Source organism: Castor canadensis, chromosome 5, assembly GCF_047511655.1.
Source record: "Castor canadensis chromosome 5, mCasCan1.hap1v2, whole genome shotgun sequence".
NCBI classification, from domain to species: domain Eukaryota; kingdom Metazoa; phylum Chordata; class Mammalia; order Rodentia; family Castoridae; genus Castor; species Castor canadensis.
The window spans coordinates 76,192,778-76,207,511 of NC_133390.1; the positions used below are offsets into that span (position 1 = coordinate 76,192,778).

General features: G+C 36.7%; 1 protein-coding gene across 8 annotated transcripts in view; it reads left to right on the forward strand.

Moving 5' to 3' along the window:
• The window catches only part of Atp13a3 (ATPase 13A3), an 80,248-nt gene that overhangs the window by 9,004 nt on the left and 56,510 nt on the right, over positions 1 to 14,734 (forward strand). The window contains exons 3-4 of one of the 8 annotated variants that reach the window (XM_074073493.1): positions 2,760 to 2,882; positions 8,275 to 8,334. The exons of 5 other annotated variants lie outside the window; for them this stretch is intronic. The gene's annotated coding sequence lies outside the window, so the exon portion shown is untranslated. The remainder of the gene's footprint in view (positions 1 to 2,759; positions 2,883 to 8,274; positions 8,335 to 14,734) is intronic. 2 more of the 8 variants (XM_074073494.1, XM_074073492.1) reach the window with 2 other exon arrangements.

Sequence of the window (14,734 nt, forward strand, 5' to 3'; positions counted from 1 at the left end):
GAGAAGCTGTCGCTCATTTATATATTAGCTTTTGAACCAAACTGAATGGCTATTGATTGAAAGAGAAAGTAGTTAATTTGAACAGCACAGTACTATGGTAGTGGTTGTATAGGGTTACATGAGGTCACTAAGTGATCTGGTAAGAGGGTTGGGGAAAGGGATATAAGGATGAAATGTGGGATCATACCAAAATCAAAACTTACTTTGTTGTGAAGTTTTGCCAGAAAAAGGAAAGAGTCCACCTGTTCCTCAACCTGGTCTTACCTTGTCTCATTCAGCTATATTGCTAGGTGCTGGCCTGGTTCCCATCCTTTTAAGTCTGTAAGTTCAGTGTCTTTAGACAGCTGCTCTGATGCATGCAGAAGTGGGGCAGAGGTGGGAGGAGTCCTTTGCTAGGAGGAGGAAGGAGCAGAGAAAGATTAGTAGCTTAAGCTAGCTCTGAAGGATGAGCAGGAACTCCAGCCGGACTAAGGTAGGGAAGGGCATTCTTGGCAGAAGAACGCTGTGTATAAAGACATGGAATCAGGAAATGGTAGGGCTATTGAGGAGATATATATATATATATATGTTCTATATGAATATATATGTTCTATATGTATATATATATATGTTCTATATGAATATATATGTTCTATATGTATATATATATATGTATATATATATATATATATGTTCTATATGAATGGGACGTAAGGCTTATAAAAGGTGAATGAAAACCATTGATAATGGCAGATAGTGTTAAGAGCTAGGTAGGGCAGATTCTGTAGGATTTTACATGTCTTGTAATTTGTGTTGACTTTCTCCCTTGAGCTCAGTTGGGCCTCTTTTCACAGTGGTAGGGAAATAAGTAGTAGTCTACATTGAGAGACTTAAGTTTTGCTAGGAAAAAGTATCTTAACTTTAAACCAGCGTGTCTTGAATTTATATTAGCAGATGATGTCTTTTGAGACATTGTGGAGATATCCTTATCAGTTTGGGGAATGCTGCAGCATTAAGCAGGAAGAGTAAAGATTGTATTTGATTCATATATAGACCTGAATGAAGAAGACTAAGGAAAAGGGCATGACGAAGTGGATTTGAGAAGGGTTGAAATGAGAAAATAGCGCCCAGTTTGGTAGGTTTTTTTGGAGGAAAGATAAAATGAACCTATTGAGTTTTTGCTGTCTGCAGAATGTATAGTAGATAATTTGATCTGGAGCTCAAGAAAGATCAGTGCTTAAATGAGTGGTTGGTAGTTGTCGTTCTATGCGGTCCAGTAGTGCTACCCTTTGCCCCTGCTAAGATAATTGCAAAAAGAACAGCCTGGGGGATGCTAATAATTACGAAGTGGTCATAACCTGCCTACTTGCCCCTTAACCCAGGCTAGTGTAATGTGCACTTAGCAGAATTGTGGGAGATAGAAAAGGCATTTGTGGGTCATCTTGGAAATCTAGTCACTGTTTTCCTTGTGAAAAAAAAGTACTTCAGGTACATTTGGAGCAACAGCTGGTTTAAATGAATTTTTAGAAAATAGTCCCTTGAAAGATGTTACTGTTGTAGTCATTGATAAACAGAAAGTCCAGATTCTTATATCGCATGTGGATGCATACAGACAGCATATGCAGACATAGCTAGGGTGATAATAATAGTTATTAAAGGTTAGGGAAAAAAGTTACAAACAAACAGCCATGATGGGCTGGTATGAGGCTGAAGCAATGAGTGGTCCCTGGGCTAAGGCATGAATAATCTCATATTTGCAATTGAAAAGATGAGTAAGGGAGACGTTGGGAAGGAGGGAGAGATGGATGAAGGGAGGGGGAGAGAAGAATACGGAGGGAAAGACGAAGGGAAAGAAATGTTCAACTTGAAATACAATATTGAGTCATATATGTTTTAAGAATCCCAATTTTTTTCTATGTCCTATATGTGACTGGGAGAGTAGGGTTTGAATTCAGGGCTTTGTTTGCAAAGCAGGAGCTCTACCCCTTGAGCCACACCTGCAGCCCATTTTGCTCTGGTTATTTTGGAGATGGGGGTCTTATGAACTATTTACTCAGACTTGTCTTCCAGCCTCCTGATGTCATCCTTCCAAGTGGCTAAGATTATGGCTGGCAGGTTTTTAATATAAAGTTACCCCATTCTTGCCTTGCTAGAGAAAATGGAAAATGCTTCTGTTGATTTAGTGAAGATTTTCTTTTTGTTTTTTATTTTTAGAAGGCAGTATTAAGAAAAACTGGTAAGTAGGTGCCTGTAAAAGTTTTTCAAAAATTATAAATATTGTACAGATGTCATTTACTGTTACTCTGGTTGGTTTAGTACCCAAACACATGTTTTTTTTTTTTTTTTTTATTAAATCCTGGATTACCATAGAAAGTTAGAAACTTAACATTTTTATGATATTTGTACCAGGACTAAGGCCATTATCCTTTACAGTGCAATTTATATTGCTGTATTTTTAAAATATTTGTTGAATGTGATTGTTAATGCTTTTTACTTTATATGTGGGTCTACATGGGTAGGCTTCAAATTGGGAAAAGGAGTAAACTGGAACAACATAAATTCATATAACTTAAAGTTGACCCAAGCCAGGGAAAGTGGGAAGCCTGGACAGCATAGCAAGACCCTGCCTTATAACACACACACACACACACACACACACACACACACGTGTATATACACGTGTTATACAGGTGTGTGTGTGTCTCTCTCTCTATCTGTAGTCCAAGTGCCTTTTAGTAACAGTTTTGCAGGATTGTACTTTGTTTTGTTTTTGGATACAGGTACAGGGCCTTCCTATCTAGCCCAGGTTGTTCTCAACCTGGTTCTCAAACTGGTGATTTACCTGCCTCAGCTTCCTGAATGGTGGGATTGCAGGTGTGAGCCACCCCACCTGGAAGAATGAAGTATGTATTATATTGGAATATAGATCATGAATAAAACTAATTTTGCTTTCTTGCAGGTAGTGCAGTAATCTTGAACTGTGCTGAGTTAATAAAAATAAATTTAAGTTTTCTGTTAAGAAAAATGAACATTTCTGGAGTTTATATGTTACTTCCTTAACATTCTGAAAACTTAAGAGTGTAATCCTCTGGAAAGGTTTCTTCTATTCTTTGTTTTGTTCTCTACCCTTAGCCTTTCCTCTCCCCGTCTGCTGCTCTATTTTGATACCTTACCTTTCTGTGTACACTGTTGCTTTTTGTTTGAGGATATATCTGTAGGGTAATCTTTTTAATACATCAGTCAGCAATATAAGCCTAGCATTATGCTACCAACAGTTACATTACTAAATGGCAGTGCTATGAACAGTGAGAGCAACTTTGAGAGCAGTGTGCAGTGACCCCTTGCATCAGAGCTGTTACCTGCTGATGGGCAGCCGTAGAGTTTCATCCGAGATGCATCCCAATTTTAGCTCTAATAAAGTGAGCTTGTGGTTTAAGGAATGTTTAAATTTCAAAGACCATTGATTGACTAGGGATTTTAATTAGTAGCATTATAGTTTTAAAGTCACTAATTTGCATTAAAATGGAAGAACCTTCATTTACATGTTACTCAACAAAAATCTTAAAGTGTAGTTTTTAGGTTTTGGTTTTAGCTTTTGGTTTGTTTATACAAGTTGTTATCAGAACTCTTATGTTTTGGGGAGTGTGCAGGGAGGTAGTACTGGGGTTTTAACTCAGGGTCTCCAGCTTGCTAAGCAGGAACTCTACTACTTAAGCCATACTACCAACCCTGTTCCTAGAACTCTTGATTTGTTTATTCCTGTTATATTAAATGCATGCCACACAACCTCTTTTCGCTTATTTTAAACCAGCCTCTATTTGTTACAGTTAGGTGTTTTGCTTCAAGTACCCACTCTCACCCCTAAAGCAGGGGAAAAAGCACAAAACTTTTATACTCTATTTCATTCCTCTAACAATGTAGAGGAATTTGAAGTATGTGATTGGTAATCTCTGTCCTGCAGTACATACCTCCCAATGGTAATAGTTTGGTGTGTATTTGATGCCTTTCTCTGCTCTTTTTAAAACATATGTACGTTTTCTTGTTACAAAAATACTGTATTAGGCATTTCTTTTTCTCTGTCTGTATATTGTATGGAACCATCTGGTCTCTACCCAGACTTAACTCATTCTCTAAGTTGCATAAACTATTAATTCTGTTGATGGGCATTTATAGGTTGGTTCTAAGCTTTATTGTTTTGTTTTCCCTTGGTACAAACAATACAGAAGGATACATTTTGTGCATATATACTTATGTGTAGGTAAGATGCCAAGTATGTATAAGATTTTAAACTTAAATATGCTGTCAGTTGGTTTTCCAAAAAGGGAGTGTAGATTCACTTTGGTTTTTTTACCCTCATTGCTAGGGATTGAACCCAGGGACTCTCATCTATGCTAAAGATACACTCTTGACACAAGGTCTCCCTGTGCCAGCCCAGGCTGGCCTTGAACTAAAGAGCCTCCTGCCTTAGCCTCCCAAGTTCTGAGATTATAGATGTGTATCACCTGACCTGACTTAAGGACTCACTTGTAATAGCACTGTATGAAAGTTTCATTTTCTCCTTTTCTTTTTGCCACTTTAATGGGCAAGTGATGTTTTACCACATAATTTCATACATAAAACACACCAAGTGGTCCTCTAGTAGGTTCATGTGTTCTTGTTACTGTTCCTTCCTTTCTCCATAATATTGTAAGATACCTGAATGTACTTGTCAATTTGGGAGTAAGCTAGATTTTTTTTTTTTTTTTTTTCTTTTGAGACAGGGTCTCACTATATTGCCCAGGTTGGTCTTGCACTCATGGGCTCAAGTAGCCCTCTTGCCTCAGCCTCCTTGGTAGCTTGGACTACAGACATGTACTACCATGCCTGGTGGGAGCAATCTGTATAAAGGGAGTAATAAAGTACTTGCCTTTCCTCTCCTCAGTATCATTTATTTTATATTTGTTGCATGTCTTATTTTTCTGTTGAGGCACATGAGTACAGTTGCTTGCTTTAAAAGGCAGTTCCTCCTTTTCATGTCAGGATCTCCAGTTGTACTAAAAAATGTTGCATATAATTTCTTTAATAAACTTTGATCACTTTGGTAACTGCAGCTGCTCCATTTACTGATGCTTGTTAAAACTACCAGCCTGTTTCCTTACCAATGTTGGATCGCCACCTAGGGGTGAAAGAATGCTGCAGCAGGTCATAATGAAGGCAATGCTTGAGTTGTGCCAAACTTTCGTAGTGGAATTTTTGTCATAAACACCTACCTCATTCCACCTGCTTCATAGACGCTGAGACCAAGACAGATGAAAGAACTTGCATAATAATTATGTTGAATTAATGATCACTTATGAATAGCTTAAAGTATTCTGCCCTTTTCTTTCTCTTTTTTTTTTTTTGGAGTGAGGATAAGTTTTATGTAAGTGTTTGTTTCTCTTATAGTAATGAACCTGGTAGATATGCTCACTTAATTCTTACAGATGAATTAGTTTGATAAAATAAGAATTTGTTGCAATTTACCTACATTATGGGCTAATAACACTTTTCCTCAGCTGGGCCAAAATATAAACAAGGTAAAAATAAATTTAATCAACTGTAGCTTAATAGAAATATGCATGTTAGCTGGACTTGGTGATACATGCCTGTAACTCTAGCCTTTGGGAGGCTGAGGCAATAGGAAGGGTTGCAAGTTTAAAGCCAACTAGAGCTATAGAGTGAGTCCTTGTCGTCTTTTATTTTTTTAAAGAAAAGAGGCGGGGGCTGGAGGTATGCACCTGTCTAGCAGTGGGAAACCCTGAGTTCTAACGCCAGTACTACCAAAAATAAAATAAAATATAAAGTAAATAAATGGCAAAAAGGTAGGGAGGGCAGTGTACTTGTTTAAGGAGCCTTCAGAACGACTTGCTTCTCTTGCCCAAGGCAAAACGACTGGAGAAGGTCTATAGAACACCAGAAAGTGTTTTGAGGGCCATAGTTCAATGCAGGGTTGGCCGTTCATTGTAGAAGCAGAAGTTAGTGGATATGTTAAACCAACTATCCACTCTTCTTTATAGTTTCCCTCACTCCTACCCCAACCCATAGGCAGCCATTGTCATTTATTGATATACTTGGCCTTCTTTAGGAATAGGTGGCAGTTTTCTTTCTAGGCCAGTTTGGTCCTGCCAGTTTTAATTATTGTAGTCTATGGGACAAGTCTGTCTTCTGCTGTTGTAGTTTTCATAATGGATGGCAAGATTTTGAAATATATCTAGTCATAATACTTTCATAACTTTGAATGTGGGGTTTAGAAAAGTCACATAGATGAGAAAGATTTAAGAGAACGTATGAAAGCTTTAGGACCAGAGTAGCTTGAGAAGGTGAAATAGAAAAATCTTTCATTCACGTAAGTAGATATTTTAAAAATGCAAAATGTTTTATTATGTGTATAAATGATTTTTACATAGCTCCTTTTTTATAAAGAAAAAGTAAAATGTAGATCTTGTTAGTCCAAAGGTAAATTCTCCCCTTTTTGCTAGTATTTTATAATTAGACAAAAAGCTACTGTTTTGTCTCATGATGACAGTTTTACTATGTGGACTGCCTCTGAATGAAAGAGTTGATTTCTTGAAGATGTATGTAGTAAAAGTGATAAAGGTGTATGCAAGAGTGGTAGTCCAAACTCACTCTTTATATTGATCCTAATACATCTTATCTTTCCTAAATACAGCTTATTTCCTTGTAGCAATCACATTGTTTTTTAACATACAAAAAAGTGTAATTACACAAAGACTTCACCTTACAAATGTAAATACAATCTTGGTTTGGTGTATGTTGGATACAATGGTTTTCCTTCAGCCTAAACACAGAAACAAAAGCTTGTATTCTAAGAGAAAGTCCAAGATGGGAAATGATAAAATGGGTATTGAGTAGAGCTTTGTTAAAATTTAGCTGGTATCCTTATTAAATTTCCATGTATTCATTAAGTTATATTATGTCATTTTCATTGTTAGAAGGTGGCTTGAAGTTTTAAGTCTTGTCCTCATAAAGAGTTGTTATAATTTGGTTACTGTAGTTGGAAGGTTCAGATTTTTTTCATTCTTTTTACTTAAGTATTTGTATAGATATTAAAATTGAGGTTGTTCAATGAATAGGATTAGGATTTTATCTGTATTGGCATAGTTTGTTTCAGTTGCAAAAGATAAAGCTGCTTTTGAATTATAGAAGATAATTTTAGTTGCTGTAGAGAAGGTATACATTGAAAATAAAATAATTTTCAGAATGCTAGCTGTGATGAAACACCCTTTGCTTATGTGGCTTAAAGTTGGGTTTTTAAATCTTAACATTAGTATTATTAATTTGCAACAAAAAAATCTAGAACTACAGAATGAAGTTGAATGATTCCTTTCATTCAACAATCCAAGATGTTCCAGAATCATAATGCAGTTTTAATTTTTAAAACTCCAGAAGTGTATATAAAAATACCATTGAAAAATTCAGTTGCTTAAATTTCCTCTATGGTTTTTTAGTTTTTGTGAATTTTGAGTAGTACAAGTTGAAGTAAAGAATTTATTATTCAAAATTCCTTTGCTTGATGTTTTCTTGAGTTACAGATCATTTTCTAAATCACCTTGTGAAATTCCAGACACATATGTAGATTATCCTTTTTTTAAACACCCAAACTACATAGTAGTATTGTTAGGTACTTGTGTGTCTACTGAGCCGAATTCCTGACTCAATATTATTGTTAAAAGCTCAGGTTTGAAGCACAGATGACAGAGGCTTGGGGGTTTCTATGCCTGTTTAAACCAATTTACTTGTTTTAGGAAATGAGATCTAACCAACTTTTTAGCCTGGGCTAAAGATTACCTTAAATGGCCCTTGGCAGTTACATAATGTGAAAAAAAAGTAGGTGAACTTGAAAAAATAAGCACTATATTAAATTGAGTGGGATTTATTCCTGATAGCTTTGCTTTGTCCTGTACTGCTTTTTTAACTTACACAGAAAGTCAGTTCATTATAAATTCAAGGAAGGGTTTGGTTAAGCACAATAGCCTATAAGCTCTTTGCTATTTAGATAGCATCAAGACTCAGACATGCACTGTGGAATTGGAACCTCAGTGAGCTACGATTTATTCAGATAGGAGCTCTGCCAGTGCTAGTCAGATGGCAGAAACTTATAGCTTTTAAAAGCATTTAAACTTGGTGAATTAAAAAATCCTAAATTTTAATTCCTTAAACCATTTTGAAAGTAGTTTAAACAGGCCCCAAACAGATAATTTGGCATAAAATTCTCATTTGAATGAATTTTTATGCTTACTTTTATTTTTTCTTAAGAGCCAGCACTTGAAAGCCCTTATATCTGCATTTGAGAGGAGTGATGATATAGTATTATTGGTAAGAAAATTTCTTTATTTTCTGTGATGTTGAAATTGACTGGATTAAAAACACATTCATTCCAACAAACCACCAAAGTTATACTTTGAACTTTGCTATTAATGCTTCAAATGTCTAATTAGATATACAATAGTATTTAATATGCATCTTGATAAGCAGTGTATTTTAAAATATTTTAAATATATTTATGAATGGAGTCATTGGAATAATATTAAAGGCTTTCTATTTATGTACATGTTTTCAAAATTTAAATATACATTTACAGTTTGCATGTGTTTTAAAAGTGAGCAATGTTGGAATTGTTATCTCATTGGAGTTTTCTAAAAGTTTAGGTGAAGGGTGATTTCTTGGTAATTCCCTATGAGGTGTGGAATGTGTTTAAGTAAATAATTGGAGCCTTAAAGAACAATTTTATATCTAAGTTATTCTTAGCATTTTAACTTTGGAAAAATTTGAGAATTTTGTCTTAAGGAACAAAATTATAGAGAAATGTAGAAATAGTAAAGATAATGTGGTCAACAATTGTATTTAGAGAAGTAGGAAAATACATTGTAATAGGCAGTAAATTACCTAGAGCTTATTTAAAAAGTAGACTCTTTGTGTTTTAATTGTGGCATAGGAAATGAGAATATTGCTATGCTGGACTGAGGTGAATTCCTTCAAGGGATTTGGAGAAAAGTTTTTAGATAGTTACAAGTATATGAGCTTAATGAAAACACTGGATTTTAATGGTAGTTCCTTTTCTTAAACCTTAAATCACATGCTTATTTATCCACTAATACATTCTGCATAGATAAAATTAGAATTCATAAAAGTGGAAAGTACATTTATATTTCTAGACAGCAGTTAAAGATATAAGGGTGAAGAAGAGTAAGATTCGAAAACTAAGCAAAAGTTAGGTGAGTTGAAGGAGTTTAAAGATAATGCCTGGTGCACAGTAGGTTAAGCTTTGGTTTGGAAGCCTTTGGAGGTAGCTTTCTCAAGAATATGCCTTAGTGCCAGAAATGAGTATCTTCTGAATTTTTTTTTCTATCTAAAAACTTGAGATGGGTGAGTTTATGTTATTTATTTTAAAAGCTTTTTATTATGGAAAATTTTGATATGTTAAAATGTAGAAAGATGAGTACAGTGAACCAACATACATCTATTCACTCAGCTTTTAATTCAGCTTTAATGTCCATTCCCTTGAGCAGTAAAGATGGGATTTTAATTTAAAAATTTTATATTTGGAAGTAACTTCAAACCTACAGAAAAGTTAGTCTATTGGTATAAAGTCAGTTAGCTTGCTGATACCTGCAGAAGTGATGCTGCATCACTTCCTGGTATTTCTGATACTGGTAGTTTGCATCTCCCTCCTCCAATTTTCTCTTTTTGATGTGTGTCTAGGTAGAATTTATCGATTTTATTGGGTATCAGAGAACCAGCTTTTGGTTTCATTAGCTTTTCTCTACTATTTCATTGATTTCTTCCCTGGTTTCCCTTCAGTGTTTACTCCAGGAGTAATTTGCCTTTTTTTCTTTAGTTGCTCTTAGAACTTTTTTTTTCCATCACTTATTTGGAGCAGTTTGAGAACATTCCTTGGTGTTGCTTCTTAATGTTTCTATGCTTAGCATTATTTGAATTTCTTCCATCTGTTGCATTATAATTTTCATCTGCAGTGCAAAACATTTTGCCATTATTTCATCACACATTGTTTGGTTCTCCTCTCCTGTTCATCTTACATGAATATCAGGGTGCTTTATATCTCACTGCTTGCTGATGCTGCCGTTTCTGTGCTTTTCCTCTATCTTCTTTCTCTCTAGTTTTCTTTTTTGATAGTGTCTACTATGTCTTCGCAATATCTAATCTGTTTTTAATCCTCTTAGTATACTTTCCATCTCAGCATTTTACCTTTTTGTTGCTACTGAGGTTTGAATTCAGGGCCTTGGCCTTGTTACACAGTCACTCTGCCACTCGAGCCGCACTGTTAGCCCTTTTTGCTTTGGTTACTTTTTGAATAGGGTCTCGCTTTTATGCATGGGCTGACCTGGATCAAAATCCTTCTATTTATGTTTCCCACATAGCTGGAATGACAGGTATGTGCTACCATGTCCAGCTTTTTAGTGGTAGAGATGGGGTCTTGCTAACTTTTTGCCCACACTGGCCTCCAGATGTGATCTTCCTGATGTTTGTCACCAGAGGAGTGAGGCTCATAGGCATGAGCCTGCATACTGGCCTCAGACATTTTACTTCTCATCTTCAGTTCAATTTGGTTCTTTCATATTTTCATGTCTCTACTTACTTCTTACTCTTTGAATCTGTGGAATAGTTACAGTAAATGTCGTAATATTTTTGTTTACCATCTGTATCAATTTTGAGTCTTTTTCTTTTCGTTTAATTTCTCATTACTGATTGTAGTTTGTTCTGTGCCTGTTATTTTTTTCCCTGTGATTCTGGGGTTTGAACTTAGGGCTCATGCTTGGTTGGCAGATGCTCTACTGCTTGAATCATGCCTCCTTCCCTTTTTGCTCTGATTATTTTAAAAGTGAGATAGGGTCTCACTTTTTGCCCAGGCAAGACTGTACCACAATCCTCCTATTTTGCACTTCCCACTGTAGCTGGGATGACAGGCAAGTACCACCATGCCCAACTTTTTTTCTCTTGAGATGGGGTCTTAGAAACATTTTTCAGGGTTGACCTGGAACCCTGATCCTCCCAATCTCAGGCTCCCTATCCCCTTGCCATGTAGCTTGTATGACAGGTGCATACCGCCATGCCTAGCCATTTGTTGAGATGTGGTCTTGTGAACTTTTGCCTGGGGTGGCTTCGAACCATACTACTCCCAGTCTCATCCTCCTAAGTAGCTAGGATTACAGGTGTGAACCACCAGTACCTGGTACCCGTTAAGTTTTAATTGGATGTTAGACATTGTGACATAATGGGTATTTAATGATTTTTTTTATTATAGTAAATATCCTAAACTTTGTTCTGTTAGGTAGTAAAATTGGGAACAATTTTATTTGCCAGGTTTATTATTCCACTTTTTTTTTTTTCTTCTCCTTTTTGTGGTGCTGGGGCTTGAACTTAGGCACTACACTTTGAGCCACTCTACCAGTCATTTTTCGTGATGGGTTTTTTTTTGAAATAGGGTCTCACAAACTATTTGCCCGGGTTGGCTTCGAACCATGATCTTCCTGATCTCTGCCTCCTGAGTAGCTAGGATTACAGGCGAGAGCCACTGGTGTCCGGTTCTTTTTAAAAATGTTTCAGGTCTTGTTTTTGAGTGTTACTAGGTAGAATTAGAGCAGCTTTGTTTGGGGCTAATTTTATTCCACTAGTGAAGCAAAAGCCTTTTGAATAGTCTCCCTGATCCCTTGTGGCTAATGGAGTTTTCCATTCTGGTTGGGGGTAAGGGATACTATTCCCAGACTTGTGTGAACACTGGTAGTTTCCTCCCCATAATCATTTTGGGTGACATTTTTCCCTGGCCTTTGGTAATTTCTTAACAAGTGTTGGGCAGTACTCACTAGAGAGGTAGACCATCTTGTAGACCTTTGTTTTTCTTTCTTTATGCAGATCTCTCTTCTGGTGATGTGACCTACAAACCTTGTTGCTTTGGTGCCTCCCCACACTCCCAGCCTTGTCTCATCAACGTGGGGAAGCTGTTGTGTTCTGTTTGGATTCTGTTTTCCCCTTTTTGTGGGCAAACTCCTCTTAATAAATTAGAACAATTGTAGAGCTCACCTAGTATGCTTCACAGCTCTCAGTTACCAGTTTTCTTCATTGCCCAATATCCAAGTTCTTGAAAACCATTATACATTTTGTCCGTTTTATTGCTGTTTTATCCAGGCGGGCATATCTGGTCTCTGTATTCCATCTTGATTGAAAACCAAAATCTCTCTATAAAAATTTGAATTAGTTTTCTCCCCAAGAAACATATTATAGGTGCTGGTGATGGGAAATGAGGATCAAAATTGGTTATCAAAATTGACCCCAGTGAATCCAGAGTGATCAACGTAGATTCATTTCCAGAGCCTAAGAAACAATCACAGACTGAAGGTTAAGAACCCCAGCCTAATCCAGTGTTCTTGAGAGCATGTTGAGAGGTTCTAGTAGGGAAGCACAGCTACTCAGGCACCCTGGACTGAAGAACAGTCCTGGCCCTTCCTCTTGCACTGAGTGCACAATTTGGGAGGGGAGCACATGGAGTGGTGAGGGAAGACAGGGACATCAGGTTAGCCAGACAGATCAACCCTGGTGATCAACGGGGTGACAGATGTCGCAGCCAGATTACCCTCCCATCCTAGCCTGGTATTCTTTAGTGGGACAGTGTTATGATCAGTGGGTCTTTTTCTTATCCTTTGATGGACTACCTATACCCACACAATCAAGCAATGTCTACTGATCTTTTTCACAGGGAGAGTTTGGGCTTGCTTTATCTTTCCATAGTTTACAGTAGCAGGCGTAGCCCTTGAGAATATGTGCCACTTCAAGTCATATTGATTTGATGGATTATCATTACTGTATGGAAATAACTCTTAATAGTATGTTTTAGGGCTCATGCACTGCAGCAGTTCTCAAGTTGCCTACAGGGTTTTGAACAGTAGTGTGCCTTGTTTTGGAGAAAGAAACTGGACCAGATACCTTTAAGACTTCCTCATTGCCACAATGACACCCGAGTCCAACGTTTTTATTGATTGGTTGATGATACATCAAGAAATGTTATGTATGAGATTAACTTAAAATTCTTTATTTGGCTTTTACCTGAATATTTGTTTTATGTAAGAAATAGCCTTACTATCTTAGCACGTCTGTCTCGTATTGAGTGTCCTTTGTCAAACTGACTGTACCTTGGACAGATGAGTAGAAATATGGAATCTGAAACGAGGGAGGTAATTCCCATTGTGTTCTCCAGAGATCAGCCTCCTTTTAATGCAGTAATTCTCGGGCTCTTTGGATTCAGACAAATCCTTTTATAATTTTGAAAATGATTGTGGCTGTTAAAGAACTTTTGTTTATGTCAGTTAAATCTATTGATATATTAGTAGTTAAAACTGATGTTTTGCTGGCTGTGGTGGCACGTACCTGTAATCTCCTCATTATCAGACTGACGCAGGAGGATCTCAGGTCAAAGCTGGACTGAGATGTAATAGTGAGACCCTGTTTTGAAAAGCCAAAACAAACAACCCCCCCAAAATCCTGATATTTTAAATATGGTTTTCTGTCAGTTTCTGTGGAGATTGATTCAGAATTTCTTCAGATACCGAAATCTGAAGATGCTCAAATCCCTTATAAAGCAATGTAGTATTTGTATTGAATCCATGCATAACTTCCTGTAAAGCACATGTACATTATAGGCCTAATACAATGCAAATGCTGTGTAAGCAGTTGGCTACTATATTATTTGAAGAATAATGATGGAAGAAGTCTGTACATGTTTATTACAGATGCAGTTTTTGCCCTCAAATGTTCTCTATATAGTTTTGCTTTAGTTGTTATGGAATAACTATTCTCCTATTTATGCTTCCATCTTAGCTGGGTCACCACACCCAGCTTTATAACTGTTGAATCAGGTGATCTGGAGATTTTTCTGTCTGGGCTGGCCTTCCTGATCGTCCCCATCTCCACCTTCTGAGTAGTTAGGATCATAGGTGTGAGCACTGTGTCCGGCTTTTTCTCTTATTTTTGATCCATGGTTAATTGAACCCATGGATGCAGAACTCACTGGCTGTAATTAGTGTGACTTAGTTACCAATCATTACTAAAATGACCAATCCTTATTACAACAATAACAGCATCTAGTACAAAGCCAGGTAGAGGGTTGCTGTGGGTTAAATGGAAATGTCTATTGATTGACTCAGGTTTCTTCCAGTTTCTTGCTGTTATGAAAAAGTAGGGGAAATTTAGAGCTTTATTTGCTTTCAGCAACCTGTTCAGACTAGAAGAAATTGATTCCCCAGGGCTTCTCCAGCAGCCCCCATGCTCTGCAGGGAGACTTTAGACTGGATTGCCCTATTTCTGTTGTTGTCAGTATAATCTACATGTCAAAACGTAATTGGTGTGCCAAGACTGGGGCTCCCCAGGAACTTCTTCCTTTCTATGAAAATTAGTCTTGGTTTGATGTATTTAGTAAATTATTAAAATGTAAGAATAAATCTTCTTATATGTTAGGTAACATTTTCCTGGAAATATTTCTAAGAAACAAAAACTATCGCAAAAAAAATGGTATCATTTTTACATTTTGCAAATCTCCAATAGGTGCCTGAATATTTGATTTTTGAAATACAGAGAAAAATGGAAAAGCTATGTCATTGGGCTTAATGCTTCATGGATAGTTAGGAGCAGTCATGTTATATAGTATACTTTGAAATGAAGGAGGCAGGGAGGGTCAGTTGAGTGCTGTCCATTAAGAGTACTCCTG